Source organism: Manacus vitellinus, unplaced genomic scaffold (assembly GCF_001715985.3).
Source record: "Manacus vitellinus isolate BGI_N305 unplaced genomic scaffold, ASM171598v3 scaffold_10_pilon, whole genome shotgun sequence".
Lineage (NCBI taxonomy): Eukaryota > Metazoa > Chordata > Aves > Passeriformes > Pipridae > Manacus > Manacus vitellinus.
In genome coordinates this window covers 15302253-15320989 of record NW_021938838.1, presented here as the reverse complement: position 1 = coordinate 15320989, position 18737 = coordinate 15302253, and positions in this window count along the sequence as shown.

Sequence of the window (18737 nt, the reverse complement as noted above, 5' to 3'; positions counted from 1 at the left end):
GAGGTGGTTGGTGTGCTGCTGCTGGGCTCTGGGGAGGGAGCTCAGTGAATTGTGTCACCTGACTTCTCCCCGTGCAAGACAGAGCACAACAATATACACAGCTCCAAATTTTACACAATGGGATTGCTCTGAAAAGAGAAGGCTCCTGTTGAAATATCAAAGTGACATGGATTTTAACTTGTGCCATTACTGGTTTTGGTCACTTATTTTAGGAGCTATTTTGAAAAACAAAAAACAAACAAACAAAAAAAAACCGAAAGAGGGAAAAAGTCCATTCCACTTCAATAAATAATAGGTTGGAGGGAGGGTGAAGAGAGGAGGAAAGGAAGAGAAATTAGGATCACTGAAAGGTCAGGTGCCTTTATACAGCACAAGGGAAAAGGAGCAGGCTTTCAGATCTTTCCAAGAGCTGACCTTTCTAAAGATGTGCTCAGCATGAAGGGGGTAATACCTGATACAGAGCCACACGTCTACCTTTAAATAAGAATTAAAGCCAGATACCTCTGGAGATACCATTAATCTAACGAGCCTTTAGAGGTCACTGTTGTGCCAAACAGACCTGGGTGGGACACATTTATCTGGTAAAACAAAATAGTGGTGCTAAAGGAGCATTAGTCCACCAAATGTCTAAGCTTTGTTAATAAACTCTGCTAAATAACCCTTTTCCTGTAGAAATGGGGAGTAGCTTTTAAGTGTGTGTACATTGGCTTCAAACCTCCTGAATGGCCCAGAAAAGTCAGAGAGGGTGAAAAAAGCAAATATGGACCCAATGGCCAAGACTCCCATGGATATGGTTAAACTCAAGGACCTCAGTTGTCACAAAAATGGAAGGAAAAAAAGTAACAAATGAACTTGTCTCAAACACTGGCGACATGGGTTTTAAAACAAAATTCTTTTGAGATTCTGAACAAACTGTTTCTTCCCCAGTTGCAAAGTGGAAATAATGTTAGGCTAGTGTGTGGCTGTATGGATGTTTTAGACTACAGATGTTTCTGTGTGGTGGCAGCAGAGATCACACAAGGATTTCCTTACGTGGTGGGTGAAGTTGTGGAGATGAGAAGGTGCCCTTGGAGTTTCCAGGTTCACACAACACAAGCTTCAAGCAAGTCCTCACTGGGTTATAGCCCTGGGTGGCTTCAGCTTCTCACTTCTTCCAAACTTCATGACGAGGCCACGCCCCACTGTGAGAGGGCAGCTGGTGAAGTCAGTCTGCTAAAAGAACACAAGGAGAAAAGCAGGGTCCACTCAGACAGTGCCTCTTTCCTGCTATATTTGTGCTCCAGTGGCAGCATGCAAAAATCATATTGCTCCTGCAGCCTGGATCCTGTCTCTGCAGCTTTGTCATCGATCCCTTGTTCTACATGAGGCTCGTATGCAGTCCATTGGGGCCGATTTGTCAATAATTTCAAAGGTTATTCAAACTTTCAAGCTGTATTGTGATTCTTAATGGATCATCTCCATAGAGCAATTTAGAATTGTGGGAGAGGAAGGTTATGCAGCCACAGAGAAGTGACAGAGCCAGGTTTGTGACAATGCTGCTGTAACACTGTGTGGTAGCACCACTGCACCTCCCATACCAGAGCCACCGTGCCAGACCCACACATAACTTAGGCACATCAATACTTTCAAGGAAGGCACCAAGAGTTGTTATGATTCAGGAAGACGAAGAACACAAATTAGTAAGAAACAACAATACAAGCAGAAAGGCACCATCACCACCACAATGGAATCCAAGAGCTGGATTGCCAGCAGTCTTATGAACTGAAGGACAGTGGTTGCCATTCTCAAACCTGCCTGTTAAACGAAAAGTATGACATCCCCACAGTTTAGCATGAACTTACCAAGGCCTTCCTTGAAGTGTGGAACAAATGTTCACAACAAATATCGAAGTCGGGTCTCCAAGAGCCTCACCTTTTTAAAGCACAGAGAAATACCTAATATCTCCCTTTAACATCTCCTTCCCACACTCAGACTAAAGATGCTACAGAAATTTGACCTAATTATTTTGCCAAGTTATGTGTTTGAAGCCAAAAATAACTCCACTGATGCCAATGGAATTAAGTCAACATAAACAAAAGGTGGTTTTGTCCCACTGGGACTGGTATAAAGACAAACATTACACAGCTGGGAGAGGAAGGAGGAAAGTGCAGGGCACAGCCTGGCTATGTTTGGGGAGCAGCAGCAAGGTAAAGTGTCAATTCCCTGTCTATATCAGTCCCTTCAAAGTGGGAGATCTGCCTTAGCTTCTGGATACACTGAAGGCAGTGACAAAAGTCTCCCTGAATTTTTCTGTTCATCTAAAGTGTCAGTCGCTTTTTTTTTTTTTTAAGTGGTCTTAAACTAGAATATTTCATCAGTTGAGAGCTGCCAGTTATAATTGTTATGTTGGGAAGAACTGCAGATTTTATCTAAACCATACAATTACCTTTAGAAAATATATTTTTTAAGTCTATCTATATCTGTAGAGTACACCCAACGCACCTGTCAACCACATATACTATATGTCAAAGTCATCACAGAATATCAAGTAGATGTCAATCAAATTAGTCTTTGAAAGTAAGAACTTCTATACTGGAACCACTGAAAAGAGCTATGTGATTAATGCATAGAAGGATGCCTATTTTATTACAGCTATCACATTGTATTAAATCATATGTTCACAATAAGTGTTTTATAAGTACAAATATCAGCTGTAAACTAGGACATGGCTAATGTTCCCTTCCAAAATAAATAAGTCCAGTAATTTTCACATTCAAGATGGCAACATCCCACTGCCCAGAAAAGTTTTGCTATAAGAGCAGAAAGGCAATATCTTCTGCAGGAAATGTGCCATTGAAGGCTTCAACTTTGCATGGCTTACTGGATGTATCCCTTTTACCATTCCTTGGGTGAGGACTACTCATGTGAGTAAAGATGTCAGGCAAATGGGACCTGTTATAGTTAAGGGTTAAATTTACAGATTAGATACATCATAATACACAACTGCTGTGTATTTTGCTGTGGAATTCTCTTGCTTATTATAACTTTGTCTCAGCAGTGCTAGGAGGAGAACTACTCTCACCTGTACAAATGTGAGGCACAGGAAATGTCTTATCCTAAGCCATGATGGAAACCTGAACTCTCAAATGCATTGATGAACCAAAGTGTGAAATATAAAGAAAAATAACCCAGTACAAAACAAATCACCTATTCATTTTGAAGCACTTATTTCTGTTTTAATTAGTTTAGGTTTCTAAGACAATTCTTTTAACCTAAACTACAGACATACAGGTTGCCTTTCAACAAAAATTAAGAGTTCCCCCAATATTTCTGAGGAAAAAAAAAATAAATTAACTTTTATATATAAACAGGGTAGTTTTGATGAATCAGCATTTTCTGATGAAAGACAACAAACACTGAACCAGCTCTATAAATTAATTGCTACTTCACAACATGAAGAAATTTGTGATAGATCTTTCTTTTGTCATTAGAACAAATCAGTGAGATCCAGCTTGATTTGAATTGCATGCTGTAAAAGTACAAATAATAATAACATTCATAAGAACTAACTTTACATCTCAAAGAGGTTTTTTAATATTACTTTTATAGGAACTAACTTTACATCTCAAAGGGTTTTTTTTAATATTACTTTTCTCCTTCCAAGCAGAAGCAGGAAGATTAAAACAATCCTAAAAAAAGCCATAAACCCCAAGTATTCTTTAATTACTTTCCTTAGCAAGAGCCAGAAATTAGGGACAGCTGCCTGAATTTTCATGCCATTCCCTCTGGAAGATATAACTTCCAAAACTGATTTCCAGATTGAATAATCAGTAATGGATATTTTTGAAGAAAATCCTTGGATCAAAAATTTATGACGACACCAAACACTGCTAGTTCCCTGTGTCAGATGCCAAAGGAAATTCTCCATCCCATCTAGGAGATTTTGTGTTTCCTCTAGTCCAGAAGTACTGAATTTTTATCAAAACAACTCAGCACAATCCTTTTACTTACTAATGTCAATACTGCTTTTTACCTCACTTTGTTCTTCTAATTTACAGAGACAATTTAGCCAGGGTAGTTGTACTTGGACTTTTAAGGGTTTTTAAAACACTGGGACAGCAAAGTGAGATCTATTACAGTGGTGGGAAGATAGTATGAGTTACAGCACAATTACCACCATTTCGAGCAGCATTGTCATGTAGTTACGATGTAGCTTACATTAGGTAAAACAGCTCAAACACTGAATAGAACAATGTACCGCCTATAAATCTCCACACATCTTCTATTATTAGGAAAACTTCTTAAAATTCATACTTGATAAAGTAATAAACTTGCTTGATGTATAAGACCCCACACGCCAACTGCTGAAATACAATGAGGGCTGTTAAAGGGATAAACCTGTTGAATAAATCTGCTGTGTAAAAATTTATCTCAATGTTATATATAATGAAACCCTTCTTAAACAAAAACCTGATAAAACAATAAACCTGTTCAAAGATTAAATTTGCTGCACTCTAGGGCTATACTTCTCTGCTGTATTTGGAGCTGCCAGACAACTTTCAACCTGTTTAATTTCAGCAGTCCTGTTTTTACACCATTTTTTTTGTATTCCTTTTCAATCACCCCTGTGCTTGTAAAATCTAGGGAGAGTCCTGCAGTCTGAGTACAATTCACTATAACATTCCTGCCAATGAAAGTTAACAGATGAACTTTTTCATTTTTTCATGCCTCCATTTTTCTTGATACAGACACATCTCTAGGCATGAGTAAGAGTTGTCCATTAGCTCGTTATAAAGGCAAAGAAGAGAGTGGAGATGGAGAGAGATCTATGATGCAGAAACACTGGAGAGTGCCTAGAGCAAATGTTCATCCCACCCTGGACTGCTGAGAGAGTATCTGCACAATCTGTCCCCGTTAGTAATGATGTCCTGGAGGAATAAGACAATGTGATGAGGATTTTAGTATTTTTGAAGAGGCAACCACCACTTTGCAGCATTACATGGTAAGACTGGTTCTTACTCATGAGATTCATGGTCTATTTGCTTGAACAAAAGCTCACAGATTTTGGCCCAGACTCCAGAAAACAATATTGCAGGCAGGCTAGGAGCTTTGCTAAAAAAATTTTCAGAACACCCATGACTATATCAAGCATCTGGAGTGTTCTTTAATAGTGAGTAATGATATTTCTTTTGTCAGGCAGCTGGCACCTTCTGCCTCCTGACACCCTCTAACATCACTCTTACTTTGAAGGCCTTTGTTAGCTCCCAGCACACCTCCCACCACTCTCCAACTTTCTCTCTACCTTGGCACTCACCTTCTGAGAAATACAGGAGAGCCGCCGCTGCCACCCAGGACCTGCCTTCATCCAGGAGATGGTTTCACCTTTCAAGGGCTGGTTTTGCACTAAACAAACTCCCTTTCAGCCAAGTGTGGAAAGAAAACAGAAGTTAAATATCCATGGGTTATTTAATTCACTCCTATGGCTAACACATGAAGATGCTGAGAGCTGCCAGGCATCTCTCAGGTGTTGCAGCCTTTCAAGGGCAGGCACCAGAAAATTTCCCTTGACTGCTGTTGGCCTCAGGAAGGGCAGTAACCTCTCTCTCTCTAGCCAGTTGAGGCCATTCCTCCTCACTGCCAAGGGCACCACCTTGAGTACCAGGACAACCAAACCTCACCTGGGTCAGCAGGGTGTCTGCTCACCGTCTGCCAGGTATGGATGGGGACATTATCCCACCACAAGGATGAATCTATCCTGGTAAACCTTGAAAAAATCTTTTTTTCCTTGATGAATTTTGTAGTGATATACGAGTTACAGGTGCTGTGACTGTGGAGGAAAAAAAGGTTTAAGTAACATTTCACCTTTGCTGTACCTACAAGCCTGTATTTTTCTCAGGATCTCAAATGCCAAACACGCATCTTCCCTGATGGTGTGGTGGGTTTCTGCTGAGCCCAGTTCCTGTCTCCCATGTGAGACCTGGAGGAGCTCAGGACACTTACACCTGTGCTTCCCATACCAATGGTCAGCTAAGGAGGAAAACACTGACAGCTGGGCATTAAACTCACCGAACGTGTGCGGCGGAGGTGCAGATAGAAACGAACTGTTCAAAAATTGGCATGAAATGCTGCCAGTAATATTCAGGATTCATCATTTTATTTTGGCAGGGATTTGTTTCACCATAGGAAAGTACTTCCAGAGTCATCTTCCACTGAAAAATGTGAGACACTTCCAGAAACTGCAGTGAGCAAACCAATTAATCCTCTCTCAACTCCTTACAAGGGACTGTAACGAAAGGCCTAATTCCTAGAGACAAGGTCACTCCCCAGGAGCAGTTGGGCTGGCAGAAAACCCTGAAGTGTAGGGGAGGCATGTTCAATGCTGTCTTTACTCAAACTCTGAGCCAGCAAAGCTCCTTACAAGAGCTGATCAAAAATTGCATGTTAAAGAGCTACAGGGACTGCTCTCCCTGACTGCAGACACTAGACTCCTGTACCTGAGTCGAGTTAAAAGTCCTAGATCTGCCCTTCCATCTTTGCATGGGAAAGTTCAGACTTGATCTAATCTGTTCTAGATTTTTATTTTTTAAAAAAAACCTTCAACGAGACAGAGGACTTCTGTCATGAGCAACAGAGGAGCACATAGGGACACCCAGCTCCCACCTGGTGGAGTTTGTTCATCCATGGGGATTCAGAAAAGAGGGTGTTTGGGAGGTCTGTCCAAGGGAATGCATTGACCAGCTCTGCAGGTCAGCCAGCAATCAACTCTCTACTACACTAAATGAGGAGCCTTTAACTACCTCATTATTAATGCACTGCCCAACTCACCTCTTCCTTTCCAACAATACAGAAATAGTACCCAGGGAAGGGTGTATCCAAATAATCAGTCGTGGGGTCACTTGTGGGCGGGACCAAGTTTGAAAACTTCAGCCTTGTGAGCATTGGGAACATGAGGATGAATCCAGTGTGTCTGTGGCACGAAACAAGTGAGGTAAAGCTGTCAGATACTAAAAATCACACCTTAAAAGATGTAGAAACTACATTGTGCTCACTGACACTTGGCTAAAAAGAGAACTCTTGATGAGGTTAAAAGGACAAATAAAAGGCTGCAGGATGATGCTACCAGTGATGTGATATATTGCATATTCTGGTTTCTAACAATCCTGCTAGTGGTAATGGGAAATAAATGCTAAAACTTAACATTAAAATTATCAAGAGCAATTAACAATAATAGTATCTGTGGGTCTCCATAGCAATTAGGAAATGAATCTGATTGCTGTACCATTGTGCAGGACTCTTTTACCTCGATCTCCTTTTGCTCCCCTCACATCCCAAAACACAGGCAGGGGCACACACCCCTGTGCACACACACTGGGCTCTGCCTGCAGCAGCCCCTCACAGCCCTGCCTGTTTGTTGCTCACCTAATGCTTGTTTGTTTTTTTTCTCCCCCTTTCCAAACAGTCACTGGACTCAGCTCAGGCACAGTGATCTGTAATCTCGCAGCCATTTTTCTGAACATAAGCAGCTTGCATTTAAAACTCTCCTGCTCATCTGTCTTCATTTGAAGACTGGGTTAAAAAATAAAATTAATGATTGCTATCAGAGAGAAGATGAGCAGCATCACCAGTGAAAAGTAGCACTGCCACATTTTACCAAGGCTAACATTTTTCACTGGCTGGAAATGGCTGGATATACTTGTAAACATTATTAAAAATAATAACTTAATGTTTCCTTCCTGTGACTAGCTAGCATTAGCAAGGTATTTTCAATTAGCATTTCCTCCAAGCAATGTAGGTCTTTTACTTCATTTTATTTAAAAAGGGATTTGTTTTCTAATTTTTTTACTTCTGCTGTTGTCAATAATAGAATTCAGTGGAATGGCTGCAGGTTTTTCCTCCCATCACTTACAGTTTGTAAACCACTGAAAGGGAATGTATGTGTTTGATTTTATTTGCTTTAGCATAGCTGTCCAATGAAAGAAACAAACATAAGTATGCATTTCAATCTGCTGTATAATCTTATGCGAGGCTTTAAAATACAAGTAAATAGCATCACGCACTTAAATCAAGTCATTTTATTTTTAGGGAAAATAAACAAATAATAAAGTGATAAAATAATATAGATGCCTTTGCATTTCTCTTTGTAAAAAAACATGCAATATGAGTAAAAACACTCTAAAATCCTTCAACCAACATTTAACATTCCTAGATAGTAGAGACTGTTGCATTTCCAGTTCTAACAAGCCTCCCCTTGATGGACTAATCTTACTTCATTACAAAACCACTATATAAATGTATATATGCATATGGGTTTTAATGCTAAATAGGCAAATATTACTGCAAATGCAAAGTTGTATCATAGGTTTGGCAGCCTCAAGGTGATAATTTCCTTCAAGTTCAACACAAAGTTTTTGAATATTTCAATTGATTGCATTGGGCAATTCTCCATTCATTTAATCAGATTAACATATACCTCTCATATTCAACATCAATTTTACATGCTCTAATCCTATAATGCATAAAAGGTTGCATTGCCATACAACAAGCTCCAAAAACTACTGTATCTCTTGGTAAGCTTTTAAGTAACACATACATACACACAGAGAGATTCAACTAGCATAACCAATTATCTGCTTGTACTGATAGAAAACAACCTTTGAATAGAGAAATGCATCAATTCCTCATTTGGAAGTAGAGATGCATGCTCTACATATAACATATTCATCAATTCCAGAAGAAAAAAAATTCTATTACATCTGCTAATTAAAAATTTACTTTTTAAGTAAAGTTTGAAATCTTCAATGTCCTTTAATATTTCATATACCTCCAATAGTAAAACTCACTGACCCATTCAGTAGTGTGCAACTGCTCTTAAGACAGGTCCTGATTCAGAAAGCCCTGAAGTGCTGACGTTTCATTGACTAGTCACAATTTCTAATGTGCTAGTAAGAAAACAATCCTGGGATATAAGAATCATAAACTCAGTGGATCAATACATCATTCAGAATTGATTTCATAAGAGGAATATTAATGCTTTAGTCACCTGCATGAGAAGGTAACACCAAACAGCCTCAGTGTAGCTGGAACCAGCATGAGAAGCCAAAGGGTGTTTAACCATGATTAAACATATTTCATACAATTGCAATCTCTTCCCAGGAAACAAAAGCTTGGTATGCCACCATAATTATCAAATGTTGTTAGTCACAAAATGAATGTCTAAACACAAGCTAAAATTAACTCAGTGCAACATCCTAAATCCATAGTTATTCCATGGAAATGGAATTATTTGCATATTAAACTTTCAGATTTAGTACACACAACAAAGATCAGCCTTCCTCTTGCAATCCCAGCAGGAAAATCTATCACACTAATGCCAAGGTCCATTGAAAGTGCATATGTATGTAAAGGATTGGGCCCTAAATCTGTATAGACATTTACTTTTATATGCAAAAAATGTGTTATATGGAGCCAGTACAATAAAGTCTTAAAGTGACACAAAGCATAATAAAGATGGAACAATAAGAACGGGAGTATATTGGCATGTGAGATATTCCATTTACAAATGCACTCTTTAGTTGTTGCATCAGAATTTGACAAAATTTGGGGCTGAAATTAAAGTTGTTGATCATCAAGACCATTCCTAAGCTTTGCAGTGAATGTGTCACGTTGTACACAGTGAGCTGGACTTAGTCAGGGGTCAGTCATGCTCTGACTCCCGTGAGCTCTAAGTTTCTACCCCTTTTGGAGTTAGTGCTGCTTTGAGATACATTTCTGCAGTTGTAACAGCAAACAAACATTTTTTTGTTTGGAAATATGTTTAAAATATATGTGTGTGTATGTACTGTGCATGCACACATTTGTTTCCACACTTGCCATAGAGAGGAAACCATTTTATGGCAAGTATCCAACCCTTCACATTATTTCCCTGGCAAATGCTAAAATGTCTGTCAACATCGTGTAAACAGGCTGGCAGGAATTTTGAAGAAAGAAAATGAAAGCTGCCATTTATTCTGTGCATGACACCATTTAAACATTTTTCAAAACATTAAATGTTGAATTGCCATTTAAAATTTTGAATCATTCATCAACATGACATAAGGTGGCATGCATGTCCTTATAAATTCAAACAGATCAATCCCAGAATGACCTACTAAAAAGCAATCAAGAACCTCAAAGCATGTAAAGGTGCTATAAACCATGGCAGATAGCACAGGGATAAGATGACGCTGAGCAGCACATCTGGTCTTGGTCCTCTACACAAAGTGTGGATTAGTTTTGCAGCATTTAAGTGTATTCAATTACAGGTTGTTGGTATTTGCTCAGGTTGGCTCTGGGGTTTAATGAAGAAACCTTTTCCCTCTGGGGACTCATTTGTAGCCTCAAGTGGTTTCACAGGTCAGTTGCTCTGGAATGGCCCCATCCAAGAGGGGTGTCACAGATGCTGGGAAGCATCTCTTGGCATCCCAGCAGTGGGTCCAGGGGAGGCACTTCAGTGCACCCGCCCTGTGCTCTACCCTGGGGACCCAAAGTGCTGATTTCACCCCAGCACACACAGTCTCTGAAGTTTTGGGAAGAACTTCAGCAAGGAATAACATCATTTAAACATTCCTTTGAATACATCCTGCTGATCCCAGTGATTTGTTGGGCACTTCACTGTTTGTTGTGTGACAAGTTGGACTTTGGACAAGGTCAGCTCTTGAATCTTGATTATGTTTTTTTCCCCTTGAGCCAGAAGACATTGATTTGTACATCTAGTTTACCTTGTTTTCTTAGCCATTTGTGACACAGTACAACAGTTCCCATCGAAAAAAGTGTCATGTAAATAAATTACAAGTTAGGACATATACATTAAATAATTTTATAAATGAACTTTAAAAATGAAGGAATAAAAAATGCCAGTCCCAACTTCTATGGCTGCAGTGATTATTCTGATCATGTTGTCATGTGTAATGAAGCACAGTCCCATCATTAATCAAAAGAACCAATCAGATAACTAATTTAGGCAATATTCTTTACCACAGGACATGTCGGTCAGTAAAAATGCATTAAAATAGCAAAAGATCAATAGTAGACACTAGGGACTGTGTTTACAAACCAGTCTTAAACTTTAGGGTATTATATTCTCAGTCATACTGGGCATCTGATTTTTTTAAAGATAAAATAACATATAAGATAAATGCTGAGATTTTATTTTCAGTTAATAACGTGCATTAGAGGCTGTCTGCAGCAAATGTATGAATTGCTGTGTTATTTAATGATTTCCACAAAAGTGTGTTTAGCTACTTTCTAAATACACTCTAACTAGACTGGAGTGACACTGCAGAGGAAAGAGTTGGCAGGTTCAGGATTTACCGATGTGTGCCTTCAATACCTTATGTGGAAACCCACATCAAACACTGTGCCTGGCAAACACTATTTATGTTCTGCCTTGGGCAGCCTTGTGTTTTACATAGTCAATACCTTTATTTAAATGCAGATTGAAAGGACTTTGTTGCAAGCAGAGGCATACTTATACTTTTTCTCACTTGGATCCTTTTACTCCTCAGGAATGAGATTTTTTTTTTTTTTTTAAATTATTCCAGTAATAAGAAAGTGCATCTCAGATGTGAAATATCTCCATTGGATTTAATCCTTTCAAGATGGTAAAGGGAGAAGCAGAGCAGAGCCTAGGAATAGCTGTAGCACAGGTAAGGTCTGCTGCTCAGCTGCACATGTGGCATCCCCCTGCTGAACTCTGTCTGGAGAGTGATTCCCCTGTGCCTGTGCAGGCATTCCAGCCTAGAGAGCCACTTACTTGTTAATAGTAGTGGAAAACCACAATGGAATTATAAGTAGCCTCAGCACTTAACCAAAACTGTACTAAGCTGCATTATCCACCTTCCACACTCAAGGCATTTGAACAGAGGGAGTGCTAAAACACCAACATGACATCTTCAGGGATAGGAACGGTGTATTAGGTAGATGCAACATTTATAGAGTCTCTGTTTAGGGAAAAAAACATCTAATTTACAAAAATGCTCAGGAGCTTCCCATCCTCCTGTAAACAAAGCAATCCTGTAAGGAGCAGTGCAGCATGGAGAAACGAGTGGCACCTTCCCCAAAAGTGCCATAGTATGACCTGCACAGCTCACCTGAACTGCTAAAAGTTGTTTCCATCAACCCCTTTTTGTAATAGCCCCTCCAACAATCTCCTGTGACACATGGGAAAGAAGGAATGGATGATTGAGTCATACTTGCTATATTAACAGAAAAAAACCCCATCCTACCATTTGGAATAATAAACATAGAATCATTGAACCATAGAATGGCCTGGGTTTATCATGCAGTTCTCAAAGGAAAAAACAAACAAACAAACAAATAAATAAATAAATAAAAAACCACAACAAAAGGCCTAACAAACTACACTGCAGTTATTAAAAAATGGCAGATTATAATTTACAGAGCAGCAGCAGGGCATGGCTAAGGATACACTCCATGTGAAAAAGACCTGCAGACCAGCCAGGTCCTTGTGCTTGCCACAAGCCATGGTTTGTGGCAGTCATACCTGCAGCAGCATACCTGGTTCCACTCAGTGGACTATACTTACCTCATATTATTGAATTCCTGTGCAAATTATTTAGACTTCTGGCCTCCACAATGTTCTTTGTGCTGAGATTCTGTGATGGGTAGAAAAAAAAAAAAAGACTTTTTTTCTACAAGAAAGTTAAATTTTAAATGTGCTGCCTCACAGGTTCATGCAATACCTCCCAGCTCTTGACCAACCCTTCTGACACCTCCTCTACTTTGCACATCTCCTCTGTTACATCTTCTCATGACCATCTCTTTTCTGAGCAAAAACAGTGCTGATCTGTTTAATTTGTCTTCACCCAGGAAGCTGCTGGGTGTCTTGTGGAATTCCTCAGCACCTTCTCTAGTTCAGCGTTAGAGCTGGTCCCTCCAAGGGACTCTGGGGGCCTATAAACGTGGAAATATCGAGGATGTTGCAAGGATGTTACAACCACAATGGATGTGACTGTGCTGCTGGGAGGGGGACCAGGCAGCATCAAGAACTGTTCCACAGAACACTTTAAGCAGCCTCGTTGAGACTGGTTATAATGCTGGAGTGCTTAACAGTAAGCATGTGCTTAACCATTTTAACACCTGGCAGGTTTGATAAATGAGCTGATAGGAGGCTACAACCCTAGTCAAAACCACACCTAGCAGTACTTACTTTCAAAGAAGTATAAAAGCATCTGAGGTATTTGAACTGCTGAGGACCCTTGCATTCTTCTGTTATTTCAAGGGATTTTTATGAGGTAGCATTTGCTGATGTTTTTCTTAAAAACACAGAATCTTGTTTTATTTTAAATAATTCAATTACTTCCTTCTATCCAATAAAAGAAGCTCATTCAAATAAAATCAGAATTACTTCCCTCTTTTGGCTAGGGTACAGCATCTTTTGTACCCAGCTAAGCAATCTTCACAGTGCTTGGCAATAATTCTGCTTAGAAGGGCAGGATTTAGAACAGATGCAGACTTCTCCATGTTGGGGTGCTACCAAGTTCTCTGTTGATTAGTAGGGTGCATAATTGGGTATGACAGAATATAGATTTCTGGCAGAAAATAATTTCTAATGGGAGAAGCCACTTGCTGAGGACACCCACTTCAATTAAAGGTAGATCAAAACTCTAGGTTAGGATGTTAACCCTGTGACTTCTCCCAGACCCACTGTTTTTGCTTTTAGGAGCTGGGATCCAGTGTCTGGTTGTGCCATTAACAGAGAAACAACCATGAAAATATGGCATAAACTTAGAAATGGAAACAAGGGTTCACCTGAAAATAGTTTGCTGAATCTGTCTCTCATGTAACAATAACCTTTGATCACAGAATACTATATAAATATTATGCAAACACTGTATATTCTGATATAGACTGATTTCCAGCTAAGTGAAAGATGTCAAAAACATTTAATTTGTAAACTAATCATTGCTGTGGGTGTAGCTACTCTTTGTGTGCACAGTGTCAGCCCTCTGTGGGCCTCTATGCATATGGTCCTTGCATGTGCCTCCCAATTTGAAATGGAAAGAGTGGAAAACCAAGTTCTGACTCATCACAGAGGTCTGACAAGACAAGGGTCTGTTTAGATGCCATGATACGATGCCTGTTGCAAAGCCCACTGAAGTCACACAGAGCCTTTCTATTGGCTTAAATTCTACCTATGTTTTACTTAAAACTGATCTCAAAGCACAAAGTCTTTTGTGTTTTGATTAGACAGCATGTTCACCTCACCCTAAAGCAAATGAAAGGGTGAAGCAGTCTGTGGGACAGACATGGATGTACGAGGTTGCCACGGACCAGATACGAGTCCCTGTTTTAGCATGTGTTTATCTCCTTGAAATCAGCAAAAATCCTGAGGTGCTTAACGTGAGGCATGTGCTCAAGTGCTTCATTTGATTAAAGCCTGACTGATTGGGTAAGGCTTTTGATCTTGGCCTCTTTTAAAAGAAAAGGAACGAAACCAGAGATCAGTCCTGGACAATCCTATTTACAGCACCGTGTATGGCACTGTTGCTGTCCCACGGGAACAGTCTCACCCCTGGTGAGAGGTCTGTGCCTGGCCAAGCAGCTCTGAGCACATGGGGTTTGCAGGTCGTGCCACAGACCCAGGTACTTGGGAATCAGTGATTCCCTTCAGCTGGGGGGGAAGGACACAGGGCTGGCATTGCCACCAGGGTCACTCCTGAGGACTCAGCACCCAACCCAGGGCCAGCTCCTGAAAGGGTGGGATCACACACAAAACACAGCCATGGGGAAATGGCCAAGCATGATGGAGAGGGATCTCAGCTGTGCTTGCCACTGCCAGCTTGCTCCTCTGCTACTTGAGTTTCCCACAGGAACCACCACCAAAATTCCCATAGCCCATGCTTTCTTCTCCACCACATCTGTGTCTCCTGGGTGGCTGGGAATGCCCCACAAAGGTTACAGATCCAAATGGGACACCAGGGAGGAGTGCAAGGACAAAGATCTGTACAGCTCATGTATTGGACACTTCCACAAAACTTCCAGAGTTTTCCCATAATGTCTGTATCGACTTTTTCTTGCACAACAGGTTTCACTCTGAGTCTTTTCAAAAGTGCTGGACTGTGATCACAGACAAGACTCACATCTAAAATGCAGCTTTTCATAGAGTTAAAAATGTCAGCTGCTTAACACTACACAGCAACAGTACAAACCAAGATGTGAAACATATCGAGCTGGAACTACAGGGGAATTTCAGGCATAAAACGTAATTGCTCAAACTGGAGTTTGGCCAACACACCAGGATTCACACCCCTGTCTTGCAAAAATAATGCAATGAGGTGTGTGAACCGCAAATAATCGTGACCTCAAATTTATGACTTACAGGCATCTTAGCATGGTGTTTCCAGCAGTACTGTCTTCTCCCAGCACCATACTGGGACATTTGTTCTGTGTTGACTCAAAGAGGAGAATATTGCCCACTGATTTACCAGCATCATACACCAAGTGTGATGGGTCTCTTTAGAGGTCCCTTACTCAAATAATGATGCTTCACAGCTTGTGAGATTTAACAACATCGCAGCATTAATTGGCATAACTGCAGCTGCAGCATGAAGACTCTGTACCTTCCAAAATGTTTTTTAAGATCCTATTTTAACTTAAGATTTTAATCAACCATGACATATATTTTAATTGTACCGCTGAACATTACAATAATAAACAAAGATAATAATTTTTAGAGAGAACATGAGGAGTGATGCAGCAAACTATTTAATTCTTTATTACATCTGCATTGAAATTTGTGCCCTGGAAAAAGAAATTTAAATCGTAACTTACTGCCATGATTCCCTTCATATTAAAAAGGATTTTATGATGCCACAGGTCTAACATTAGCCATCATAATGTTTTCAGAAAAATTCACATCTGTTCCATGGAAAATGTTTCAAGGAAATATTTGCCATCCTTACGGAACAAAACAAGCCAACCAAACAAAAACAAACAAAAAAACAAACCAAACAAACAAACCCTCCAAAAAACCAAAAGAAACAAACAAAAAAACCCCAACAATTGGGAAATTGAAGAATTGAAATATACCAGGACAGAAAAACCCACTTTTCTCAGAAAATCTCTAGGAAACCACTGGTAGAGCATATATGTTGGTCTCTCAAGAGAAGACAGAGGTTCTTGTTTCCACCCCCAGTACATCCTAGAGTAAGTTGTCCCATCAGAAAGCAACAAGGCAACCATAGGATACACTCAGGGAAGGAAAGGCTGGCCCAAACCCTGAGGCTGCATTGGCTCTGGGCCTGGCACAGTTCACCCAACACAAAGAGCTCCTACAGTAACACAGGCTGGCATTACACTCTTATTTTAATATACTTTTTGGGATTAAATAAACCAAACAAGGCAGTTACAACTAAAGAATTCTTTCAGTTGTATTCTTCGGACAAATTTTGGCATCTAGCCAGTACATTAAAATACGTATTTTTAAACACAACACAAATGTTGCAGCTCACTGACCTGTGAAACAGTGGGAATATGAAGAACAGTGAGGATTAAACCACTTTAAATCCCTTGAACTTTAACTAATACACTGTACTAAGATAAAAGGCAAGGGGATACATTTAAACCAAGTTCTGTCCTTATTTTTAAGTGATTCCATAACATGTACAGACACCAGCACATTGGATAGTTATTTTTGATCTGTGCTGCATTTTAAACACAACAGTTTTTAAAGGAATCTGATTAACTCAGTGTTACAACTGACAGAAAAGTGACAAGGTCCAGCAGAAACAGATGTTCCCTGCAAGTTGCTTCTTCCATCCCACGTGTCTTTTAAGCAACATTCAGATTCCATTTGGCACTTCTCCCAATATTTTCCCCCCATCTTTAATGCAATTGTAGGAAAATTTGACGCTTATCTCACTGCTATAAATTTAATAGCAATATTAAAGAACATCACTCATGTTAAATCTAAGAAAGTGAGACCATGATAATGTACATAGTTTTATGCTAATCCCTTACCAGTACTCTTATGTGCTCTCTTTTGCTTGCATTAATACTCTGCTCAAAGTAGATTAGTCTGTGCAAACCTCCCATGCCTGCTGAATTCTGCCAGAGATTTCACCCCTGCAGGTGGACCAGCACAGGCTGCAGCAGTATCACACTGTCCTGGGCAGGTTGGAGACTTAGAGACAAAAGGTACTTCTGTGGCAGGTGGAAACTGGGCCAGTGGCTCATACCTACACACTGTATTAACTCTGTCCTGGTTTTGGCTGGAGAAGAGTTAATTTTCTTCCTAGTAGCTATTATGGTTCCGTGTTCTGGATTTAGGATGAAAATAATGATAGTAACACAGTGATGTCTCAGTTATTGCTGAGCAGCTCATGCTGCCCTGCCAGCAAGCTGGCTGGGGGCACAGGAAGCTGGGAGGGGACACAGAGCCCAGCTGGCCAAAAGAATATCCCATACTACATGGCATCATGCTCACCATGTAAACTGGGAGGAAAGCTGGCCGGGGTCTGCTGCACAGGAACAGGCTGAGCATCCCTTGGTGGGTGATGAACAACTGCTTTTCACTTGCATCACTTGTTTTTCTTGGGTTTTATTTCTCTCTCTTTTGTTATTTTCCTTTCAATTGCAATTTATTATTATTGTCATCGTCATCATTATTACTATTATTTTATTTCAGTTATTAAACTGTTTTCATCTCAACACACATTTTCTTACTTTTACCCTTCTGATTCTCTCACCCATCCCACCAAGGGGGCAGTGAGGGAGCACCTTTGTGGGCCTTAGATGCTGTGGACTTAAACTATGACAAACTGGAAACACGAGTCACTGCAAACCAAAATGCATGTCTGTTGTAAATGTCTGTTGGTAATACAGTATGGAAAAGAAAAAGAATTTAGATAGGAAGTTCCCAAGCGCATCATCATATCTGCTCAGTGTGAAAAGCTTTAAAAACAAAAGAAGGGAATGTGTGTGTGTATATATATTATACAGTTTAATAACTCTGCTGTAACTACAAATTAATTCAAATCTTGTACTTGCATTAAAAATGAACTCTATCTATTTTATGTTGATCATTAACTAAGAATATTTCACACTAGAGATTTGTCATATTAAGGAGAATTGAAACCACTTATATCAATTAATTGTATTATAGATAATCTTTACATAGATTATCAAAAATAATTTAGATTCTATATTAAGGAAATATTAAATACGAATTCTGCAAGGAGTCATGACCCAAAGTCCTGCCTAAATAATAATTTGGGATAGGGAAAAGAATGACAGCAAAAAAGGTGTAAATCGAAAGCTGATTGTGAGAACTTTTCGGTGAAGTTTCTCCATTGAAAAATGCAGCGTAATATAAGAGAAACGTTTCATGCACACATGTCAGTATTGTTAGAAACAGTGTCCCATCTCCCAGAGGTGGGAGGGAAAGGAAGGGTTATAGCCTGCTGCTAGCAACAAGTGCAAGAAATAGAAGGTCCTAAATCCAGCAGGATGAGAACCTGAAGCTAGTTTTCCTGCTTGCCAGACAGTCTTGTTTTGGACTTTCCTCACTCCATTCCTCCTTTTCAATGTAATACTAATACTATTATTAATAATAACAAGAGTAAGAATAAAAAATGAGAACATCAATTTTTATATTTGAATATTCTCACTCCATTCCTCCTTTTCAATGTAATACTAATACTATTATTAATAATAACAAGAGTAAGAATAAAAAATGAGAACATCAATTTTTATATTTG